Source organism: Bubalus kerabau, chromosome 1, assembly GCF_029407905.1.
Source record: "Bubalus kerabau isolate K-KA32 ecotype Philippines breed swamp buffalo chromosome 1, PCC_UOA_SB_1v2, whole genome shotgun sequence".
NCBI lineage: Eukaryota > Metazoa > Chordata > Mammalia > Artiodactyla > Bovidae > Bubalus > Bubalus kerabau.
This window is the reverse complement of record NC_073624.1, coordinates 4,052,194-4,063,323: the sequence shown is the minus strand read 5'-3', so window position 1 is coordinate 4,063,323 and position 11,130 is coordinate 4,052,194.

Genomic DNA, 11,130 nt, shown 5'->3' with positions numbered 1-11,130 from the left:
ACTACGGAACACCATCACTTGCAAAGTATCTTCACCCACATAGTCGTATGTGGTTCTCCCAAGGGGCCTGTGCAGAGTGCAGAGCAAATGTTAGTGACCCCACCTCGCAGACAAGGAAAGAGACTCACAGGCCAGCTGGGTGGCCCGTCAGGGGTGGAGCAGGGCTTAACTCAGGCCCAGTCTAGTCTGCCATCCAGTGGACTCTGGATGAGGTCCACTGCAGCTATAGTTGTTCTTCTGCAAGGGAAGTAGCATACAGCAGGTGCCTACTATGTGCCTGGTATGTTAAGAGCTACCAAAAGTGAAAACAGTGGCAGGTTTTATTTTCCTGGGCTCCAAAACCACCGTGGATGGTGACTGCAGCCACAAAATTAAAAGACGCTTGCTCTTTGGAAGAAAGGCTATAACAAACCTAGACAGTGTATTAAAAAGCAGAGATATCACTTTGCTGACAAAGGTTCCTATAGTCAAAGCTGTAGTTTTTCCAGTGGTCGTGTATGGATGTGAAAGATGGACCATAAAGTAGGCTGAGCACTGAAGAACTGATGCTTTCGAACTGTGGTGCCAAAGAAGACTCTTGAAAATCCCTTGGACTGCAAGGAGATCAAACGAGTCAATCCTAAAGGAAATCAACCCTGAAATATTCATTGGAAGGACTGATGCTGAAGTTCTAACACTTTGGCCACCTGATGTGAAAAGCTGACTCATTGGAAGAGACCCTGATGCTGGCAAAGATTGAAGGCAAGAGGAAAAGGGGGCAACAGAAGATGAGATGGTTGGATGGCATCACTAACTCAATGGACATGAGCTTGAGCAAGCTCCGGGAGATGGTGAAGGACAGGGAAGCCTGGCGTGCTACATCCTATGGGGTCGCGAAGAGTCCGACCCAACTTAGCCACTGAACAAGGACAATCTCCCGTTAGGCACCGCCTTCCTCCGTTTACTAAGGCTGAGAGAAGTAGCTTTCCTGAGGTTCCCCCGTGGCTGGCACAGATGGACTTAGAACCCACATCTGTCTGATGACAACGTCCTATTATTTCTATCCTGTCTGGGGGCTCCTTCCTGCCTGTTTCCTCCTCTGTACCCCGCCCACCGGAGATTCAGCCCCTCTCTCATCTTTCACTTTGCAGATCTGTGTTGCCAACTCATGGGTAGGGTTTTAGTTCCGAAAATTGGAAGAAGGGGCTTAGCTTAAAACCCCTGTTATGGCCAAAATCATGCCCGATGACCTGCAATAGACTAGATGGCCGTGGCAGCAAAAGCAGCAGAGAAGGAGAGGGAATGAGTGACAGGAAAATTGGGGGATGGGGAAAACAATGATAGGGTGGTAAGAAAGGGAAGGCTTTGATATAAAGAAAGTAAGTTCTGTTTGAGAAATGTTCGGCCTTCACGGGTGGTGAAATCTTGTTCACAGGACCAGGGTGAGCGGGGAGGCAGAGAGGAGGAGGGCAGGGGGCAGGAACCGGTCCCCAGGGAGGAGGGAGAGTCCAGGAGCCCAGGAGGCCGGTGGGAGGGGCCGTCCCTCTGCACCGCCCCGCCCACCACGCCCCCTCCGGCCGGTGACCTTCACCTCCGCTCCCCTCCGGCCGCCCACACCCGGGCCCTGTCATCACTCAAGGAGCCCACTCCCTGACCGCAGCTTCCGACTCGGCCCGGCCGCTCCCGCCTCCGTCCCGCCACACCCCCCCGCTGACCTCACCCTGATCCCCAGGCCCCGGACTTTCCCACGTGGACCAGTGCCTCCCGGCTCCCGGCTCCAGGCCTCCAGACCGCACAGGGCATCATCACGGCCGTGCTGGTGCCAGGACCCTCAACTGCTTTGCCCCGCTGTCCTTCCGTCCTGCTCATCCGGCCAGACTTGAGCGAGGGATCTGCTCCAGCACCTGTCTCCTCTGCCCCGACAGAGGACATCCCACACAAGGATGTTGGGTGCCCACGAGGCCATGGTACCCGGAGTCAGCTGCCCGCGGCAGGACTCCACCTCCCCCGCTCCTGGGCATCTATTCCAGTCTTCCGAGACCTGCCCCCGGCAGATGGCTCTGCCTCCCGGTTCACAAAGGACAGAGAGGAGCTCGGCGTGCGCCAGCTGCTCAGCGCTGCCTACCCGGGCACAGCGTGCTAACTGCTTTGTCCCCACGTTATCTCGTTCATCCTGACAGCGACCTTCCTCCTCTCTCCTTTCACAGCCAAGGCACCAGCAGCTCCGTGAGGGGCCTCGGGCTCCAGAGCCCGTTAAGCGGCAACAGTAGGCTGTCTTCACACGTGGGCTTTGTTTTTCCTTCTGGCTGTGCTGTGCAGCTTCCAGGATCTCAGTTCTCTGATCGGAGATGGAACCTGGGTCCCCAGCAGTGACAGCCCCGAGTTCTAACCACTGGGCGGCCAGGAATTCCTTCAAACGCATGCTCCTAATCCACAGAGCCAAGCGCTATGCCAGATCCTAAAGGTAAAACAGTAAACAAGACTGGCAAGCTTCCTACCCTCATGAAGCTTGTGTTTCAGAGGAGCGCACGGACGGTACACAGGTAGACGAACGACTGTGTTAAATAACTGCAGACTGTGTCACGGCCAGCAAAGGCAGTCTCAGAGTTCAGGGATGAGAACGCAGCGCAGACTGGCTGAGATAAGGTAGAGAGCGGGGCCCAGGAGGCCAGGTGTCCTGTCAGTCTCACTCACCACCCACTCGCCTGGAAGACACACCTCCACCTGTTCCGGGGTGTGCACTCTGGATCCTGTTCTTGGCAAAACAGGGTCACCTGCCCTGGGAGCAGCTGTCTCTGGGGACGTGATGAGCTCAGTGGCTGAATTACTGAGGCCCACGGGTGGGAGCCAGATCAAACCAGTCCACCCTAAAGGAAATCAACCCTGAATATTGACTGGAAGGACTGATGCTGAAGCTGAAGCTCCGATACTTTGGCCACCTGATGCAAAAAACCGACTACTTGGAAAAGACCCTGATGCTGGGAAAGATTGAAGGCAGAAGGAGAAGGGGACAACAGAGGATGAGATGGTTGGATGGCATCACCGACTCGATGGACATGAGTTTGGGTAAACTCCGGGAGTTGGCGATGGACTGGGAGGCCCGGCGTGCTGCAGTCCATGGGGTCGTGAAGAGTCAGACACGATGTTGTGACTGAACAGTGAGCAACAGTAGGTGGCAAGGTAGTGGGGGCATTTCCAGGGTCAGTCAATCATCTAGGAAAGAACTGGGTCCTTACGTGTTTGGATCACCAGCTTTGGATGGGGGCCTCAGCCATCTCTCTCCACGGTTGGGAGAAGGATGGCACTGACCACAGTGGAGGCAGGTAGTTTAAGTCCATCCAACAAACAGATGTGGAGCAACTTGTCCCAGGTTGGGAGCCCCAGGGAGTAGGGTATAGAGATCTGGGTACAGGAAGCTATTGGGAAGAACTCTCGGGACCAACACCTGCATGAAGGCAGCAGAACTGCAGGGAAGCGGGCAGGGAGAAAATGGGACATTTGACATTGGCAGTGGGTACACCGGCTTTAGTGGGGGGCTGCCCATGCTGCTGGGCCCATGCGTGGATGGCCCCAATCTCTGCCGCTGTGGCCAATCAACTCATGAGAATTCATGTGTCAGTCCCAGGGTGGCTGGTGACAAAGGCTGGCGCTAAAGTCATTCTGTCCACTTAGATGTCTGATGCCTTTTCTGTATTGGGTGCTCGCTGGTGAGCATCAACAGGCAAAAACCTTTGCTCCTGGTGCCTGTTCTCTTAGGTTTGTACACACCTTCTTCTCAGATCTCCTTGTTCCCACTTTTCTAACATTTCTTCTTTCAGGACTCTGAACAAGCAGCAAGCTATTTGCCACCGCACTTCGGTCTCTATATACCCTAACCTTGGACCAAAGCTCTTGCCATATGAAATGGTTGACCAGGCCCCTGCTCCAAACTCTGTCCCTTAAGATTTCAACTCACTGGTGTCTTTCAAAGCCACCCCTGAATGGGACTGCGGGAGGCCACAGTCCACTTTTGGCTCATACCCACATGCCAAGGGTGGTAGACAGAATAATGGTCCCCAAAGATGGCCTGTCCAATCCCTGGAACCTCTTGTTGCTGTTCAGTCGCTCAGTCATGTCCGACTCTTTGTGACCCCATGGACTGCAGCATGCCAGGCTTCCCTGTCCTTCACCATCTCCCGGAGCTTGCTCAAACTCACGTCCATCGAGTCGGTGATGCCATCCAACCATCTCATCCTCTGTCGTGCCCTCCTCCTCCCGCCTTCAATCTTTCCCAGCATCAGGGTCTTTTCCAATGAGAGTATGCTAAATTACGTGGAAGAGCGTATGGAGGATACAGGTGGAAGGCTGCTAATCAGCTGATCTTGAGATGGGGGATTACCGCGAGTTATCTGAGTGGGCCCAGTGCCATCACAAAGGGTCTTATACACGAAAGAGGGAGGCAGGGTTGTTATTGCAAGAGTCAGAAGAGGAGATGTGATGATGGAAGCAAGAATCAGAGACGGCAGCGGTGTGTGAAGGGCTCAGACCTGCAGCTGCGTGGCTGGCTCCGATGGTGGAGGAAGGGCTCACGAGCCACAGAACGTGGGTGGACTCTGAAACTGGAGAAGACCAGGAAGCATCCTCCTCCAGGGTCTCCAGAAAGAACGCAGGTGTGTCCCTGTCAACACCTCGATCTCAGCCCAGTGAGATCTCGTTCAGTCTTCTGAACCTCAGAACAGTAAGATACTAAGTTTGGGTTGTTTCGAGCCTTTAAATTTGCAATCATTTGTTACAGAAATGAATATTACACGGAGCAGTCCCATCAGTGAACCGAACTGGCTGTTTCCCTTCTCCATCTGATCATAAAAGACTCACATGGGGTGGCCAGCCACGAAGAGAGCTTAGGGACATGGACCAGGGCCACGGTGGAAGGACAGGAGTTTGGGTTACTTACTTTCGCCTGCTGACATGGCTGGTCCTCAGCCCCAGGTATGCCACCTCCATCCGACGGCCAATGGCTGTTGCACCCTTGGAATGTCTGATGGAATTCAGCTCTTAATGGGCAGTATTGGCCACATGGTCTCTTGACATCGCAGTTAGGTGTCCCATGTCTGCCAAGGCCTGGTAGCATGCCAGAAGCTTTTTTAAAACAGGTGTACTATTCTATTAACATTTAAAGAGTTCTTGAACACCAAGAACTCTTGAACACCAAGAGTTCAAGTATATGCTTGCCACACGTTCGGACTTTTGAAATAAAAATAAAATGGATAAACAGCTCTAAGGGTGCAATGTATTTAGCACTGCACAATAAATCCACCAACTAGGCAGTCTAGGGGTGGTGTAACGATACCCTTAGGAACACAAGGATAAGAACAAGCCCTGGAACTGGAGGAAAACTTGCCATTCAGGACTGAACAGAGCTCCCTAGTGGCTGACGGAATCCCCCCTTGACCTCACACTTGAGACGGATCGAGAGAGTCTGTCAGGATACGAAACTCACTGAATTCAGAACAAACAGTAAACAGAAGAGATTGGCCAGAGCCAGCTCGGATTGTGGGGGCCAGTCTGAAGTGGGCGGGGTTGGCTGGGGGCTGGAAGGTTGCAGCTGGAGTCCAGGACTGATAGAGGAGAGCAGCCATCTTCTAAAAATTGCTGATTTCCAAACAAGCTTCTAAGATGCTTTTTCCAAAAGGGCCAGGAGTTTTAAAAATTGATCAGTTTAAAGAGTTTTGGTAAAATTTTCAATTGTGTCATCCCAATATCGCAGTCTTGGAGTGCTTCCATCATGCCCCCAGGTTTCCCTCCTGTCCATGCTAGGTCCATCTGGGTTCCTACTCCCATCTCTACTTTCTGTCTCTACAGTGTTTGCTTTTTCTAGAAATTTCACACAAATGTGATCACACCATATGGTGTTTCTTTTGTCTGATTTCTTTCACTTATCATAATGTCTTTTGCTGGGCTTCCCTGGGGGCTCAGTGGCAAAGAATCCTCCAAAAATGCAGGGATGGCAGGAGATGTGGGTTCAATCCCTGGGTCGGGAAGATCCCTGGGAGTAGGAAGTGGCAACCCACTCCAATATTCTTGCCTGGGAAATCCCATGGACAGAGGAGCCTTCCTGGATACTGTCCATGGGGTTGCAAAGAGTCGGACACGCCTGGGCACGCACACACGCACACGAAATGTGTTTGAGGTTCATCTGTGTGCTTATTTCTCTCTCCGACCTGACTGGCCAACCTGAACACCTTCCTCGTTGTGTTGAGTGCTGGGGCCTGGGGCGTCACAGCTCCTCAGAGCTGTTCTTTGTCTTGCTTCACAAACTCTTGCCTTGAGCGCGCACAGTTTAATAGTCCGAAACCCGAGAAGATTCCTATCTGCTTTGTTCTCTGCAGAGTTCCCACCTCTGCGAATTCCAGCCACTCTGGTCTGCAACCTGTGCTCCCGTCTTCTTAATTCGGTGAGAAGAACTTGCTGTCCAGAGTCCCCCGCTTCCTGCACTGCCACATGGAAAGTGAGTCCTTGCAGAAACGCCGGGTGATCACAAAGACCCCCTCATGCATTTGGGTTCTCTTGGGGATCCCAGTGGTATGTGCCCATTGTTCAGGGTCTAAAAAGGGTCTTTCCACATATTTTGTCCAGTTTTCTAGTTCTTTATAAGCATGAGGGCAGGTCTGTGCTACTTATCTATGATGGCCTGTCATGATTTTTTGTTGTTGAATTTTTTCACTAGCTATTATTATATACAAATTCACCTTTTTTAAAGTACATAGTTTGAACAGTTTTGGTAATTGTGTACCATCGGTAGCCACCTGCACCATCATGATACAGGTCAGTTCCTTTACCCTAAAATGCTTCCTCGCAGCCCTCCATATCATCCTGCCTCACCTCTACATGCGACTTCTTTCTGCCACTGTAAGTCTGCCTTTTCCATAATTTCGAAATTATACAGTAGTCTTGTGGTTGATATTTTCACTTAGCATGATGTGAGATGATCCATGTCATTGCATGCATTAATATTTTGTTCCTTTTTATTGCTGAGCAGCATTTCATTCTGTGGAAATACCACCATCTGAACTCAACATTCACAAAACTAAGATCATGGCATCTGGTCCCATCACTCATGGCAAATAGATGGAGAAACAATGGAAAGAGTGACAGACTTTATTTTCTTGGGCTCTAAAATCACTGCAGATGGTGACTGCAGCCATGAAATTAAAAGATGCTTGCTTCTTGGAAGAAAAGCTATGACCAACCTAGAGAGCATATTAAAAAGCAGAGACATTACTTTGCTAACAAAGATCCATCTAGTCAAAGCTTTGGTTTTTCCAGTAGTCATGTATGGATGTGAGAGTTGGACTATAAAGAAAGCTGAGTGCTGAAGAATTGATGCTTTTGCAGTGTGGTGTTGGAGAAGACTCTTGAGAGTCCCTTGGACTGCAAGGAGATCCAACCAGTCCATCCTAAAGGAGATCAGTCCTGAATATTCATTGGAAGGACTGATGCTGAAGCTGAAGCTCCAATACTTTGGCCACCTGATGTGAAGAACTGACTCATTGGAAAAGACCCTGATGCTGGAAAAGATTGAAGGCAGGAGGAGAAGGGGACAACAGAGGATGAGATGGTTGGATGGCATCACTGACTCGATGGACATGAGTTTGAGCAAGCTCCGGGAATTGGTGATGGACAGGGAGGCCTGGCGTGCTGTGATTCATGGGGTTGCGAAGAGTCGGACACGACTGAGCGACTGAACTGAACTGAACTGAATCGAACCACCATTTGTCTACCCATTCACCAGACGATGGACATTTGGATTGCTTCCTGTTTGAGGCTATTACGAATAATGTTACTAAGAGCATTTTTGTATACGTCTCTGTGTAGAAAAGTATGTACATATACTTTGTGCATAAGGAAATGCTGGGTCATGTTGCATGCACACATTTTAAAGATATTGTACTGTTTTGCAAAGCAGCCATACAGCTTCCAGTCCCACCAGTTTCTCTGCATCACCAATAACACTGTTACTGTCTTCCTACCTTTTAGCCTTTCTAATGAATGCATAGTGGTATCGTTGGTGTTTTTGCCAAAAACGAACTGACTATTGAAGTGTGGGTTTATTTCTGGGTTCTCTATTCTGTTCCATCCATCTAGGGCCAGTTCCATACTGTCTTGATGACTGTAGCTTTAGAGTAAGTCTTGAAATCACAGAGCTTGCAGCCTTCAATTTTGTTCTTATTTTTCAAAATTGTTTTGGTTATCTCGGGTTCTTTGTCTTTTCATACAGATTTTTAAATGTCAATGTCTTTTTACAAAGACTGTTAGAATTTTCATTGGAACTGCATGACTCTGTAGATCAATTTGAGGAGGACTGACATCTTAATAATATTAAGTCTTTCAATCTATGAACATGGTATATATTTTCATTTATTTAGGTCTTTTTCCATTTCTCTTTGTAATGTTTTATAGTTTTCATTGTACAGGTTTTAAATATCTTTCATTTAAATTTATTCCTAAGTTTTTTCTTTTTTTGGCCATATGACATGTGGGATCTTAGTTCCCCAACCAGGGATTGAACTCATACCACCCACCTACACTGAAAGCATAGCATCTAGACCGTTGAACTGCCAGGAAAGTCCCTATTCCTAGGTATTTTTGATGTCATCGTAAGTGAAGTTGTTCATTAAATTGAATTTGTAATTGTTCATCCCTAGTATATAAAAACACAATTGGTTTTCATATATAACCCTGCTACACTGCCTTACTAGTTCCAGTAGAGTTTTTATAGATTCATTAGGGATTTTTACAAACATGATTAAGTGGTCTGCAAAAAGGACATTTTTTCATCTTTCCTAATTTGTATATCTTCCATTTCTCTTTCTAGTCTTGACTAGGACTTCCTGTAAATGTTAAATAGACATACTAAGAGCGCTAATCCTTACCTTGTTAAGCACAGTCTTTCACCACTGAATCTGATGTCGGGTGTAAATTTTTTGTAGATGCTCTTAAACAGGTTTTGAAAATTCCCTTCTGTTTTTACATTTCTGGGAGTTTTTGCCAAGAAAGCCTCTTGGATTATATAAAATGCTTTTACCTGCATTTATTGAAATGATAATATGCCTTTTCTCTTTAATCTATTAATATGGTGAAATATATTGATTGAGTTTGGGATGTTAACCTAATTTTACATTCCCAAAATATGGCCCCACTTGGTCCTGATATATTGTCATTTTTAATGTATAGCTTTATTTGTTAATATTTAGTTAAGAATTTTTTGGTCTATGGTTATGAGAGATATTTAGTTCTATAGTTCTTTTTTTTTTTTTTTTTTCTTATGAGGTCTTTGCTTGGTTTTAGAGTCAGGATAATACTAGCTAGATTTATAAAATAAGTTGAGAGACGTTACCTCTTTTTTTTCTGAAAGAGTTTGTGTTGAATGGATATTATTTCTTTCTTAAATGCATGGTAATATTTACCACTGAAGCCATGTCACTCTGGAGTTTCTTTATGGGAAGGTTTTTATTTATAAGTTCAATTTATTTAATTGATAGCAGGCTGTTCAAGCTTTATATTTTTCCTTGGGTGAGTTTTGGCAATTTCTGTTTTTCAAGGAATCTGTCTGCTTCATGTAGATTGTCATATTTATCACCATAAAGTTGTCCATAACATACCCTTATTATTCTATTAATGTCTATAGATTCTGTGGTAATGTCTTCTCTTTTACTCCTGATATTGGAAATTTGTATCTTCCTCTTAAGAAATTAGCCCAACTATAAGTCTCTTGATTTTATTACCTTTTTGAAGGAGCTAGCTTTTGCTTTCACTAAAGTTCCAATTATTTTCTTCATTATTTCAATGATTTTCCCCCTTATCTTTACTATTTCCGTCCTTTGGCTTGCTTTGGGTTTAATTTGCTCTCCTTTTTCTAGTATTTTAAGGTGAAAGCTTGGGCTTCCCAGGTGGCATTAGTGGTAAAGAATTCACCTGGATCAGGAAGATCCCCTGGAGGAGGGCATGGCAACCCACTCCAATATTCCTGCCTGGAGAATCCTATGGACAAAGGAGCCTGGGGGGCTACAGTCTGTGGGGTTGCAAAGAGTCAGACACCACTGAAGTGACTTAGTACACATACATGCAAGGTTAAAGCTTAGGTAATGTGTTTGAGCTCTTTCTACTTTTCCAATCTATGCATTTAAAATTATGTTTCCTTTTAAATGTTGCTTTAACCTTATCCTGAGTTTCCCTAGTGGCTTAGATGGTAGACTCTGCTTGCAGTGCAGGAGACTTGGGCTCGATCTCTGAGTTAAGAAGATCCCCTTGAGAAGGAACTGGCAACCCACTGCAGTATTCTTGCCTGGGCGATCCCATGGACAGAGGCTCCTGGCAGGCTACAGTCTGGGGTTGCGGAAGAGTTCGCTATAACTTAGTGCCTAAACAACCACAGCGTGGGGGGATCTTAGCTCCCACCAGGGACTGAACCCACACCCCGAGCACTGAGCACCGGAAGGCAACCTAACTGCTGGAATGCCAGGGAAGTTCCTGGAATGTTTTTAGGAATTCCATTTCAGTTTTTCTGTTGGCATCTTATCTATGATTCTTCGCATTTTTAAAGTAGTTGCTGCCAGGAATCTATTACACAATGACCTCGTAGGTCATTATCTTCTCTCTTCTATTATTGCTGTTACACTTCATTTATAACCTCACAAGAACATGGTCTAATTTTTATTATAAACCAGTTTATAAAACAATTAAGAGGAAAAGAGCAAATAGAAGAAAACGGCTGTTTGCATTTACCCAGGTATTTACCATTTCCAACTCTCTTCCATCTTGTCAGGATTTGCATTTCTGTTTGTAGCATTTCCCTCAGCCCAAGAAGCTTCCTTTAGCATTTCCCATGGTGCAGTTCTGTTGGAGAGGAGTTCTCTTACTTATATTTTACCTGAAAACCATGGCATAAAATACACATAACCTAAACTTGGCTATCTGAACCAGATTACGTGTACATTTCAATGATATTAAATGCTAGTGTGTAATAATCACCAGCATCCATTTCCATAATTCTTTTCACCTTGAAGTTGAAAACTTTACATGCATTAAAAAGAAAAATCCTCATTCTTTCCTCCTCCAGCCCCTGGCTGCCACATTCTACTTTCTGCTCTATGACTTGTGACTACTCTAAGC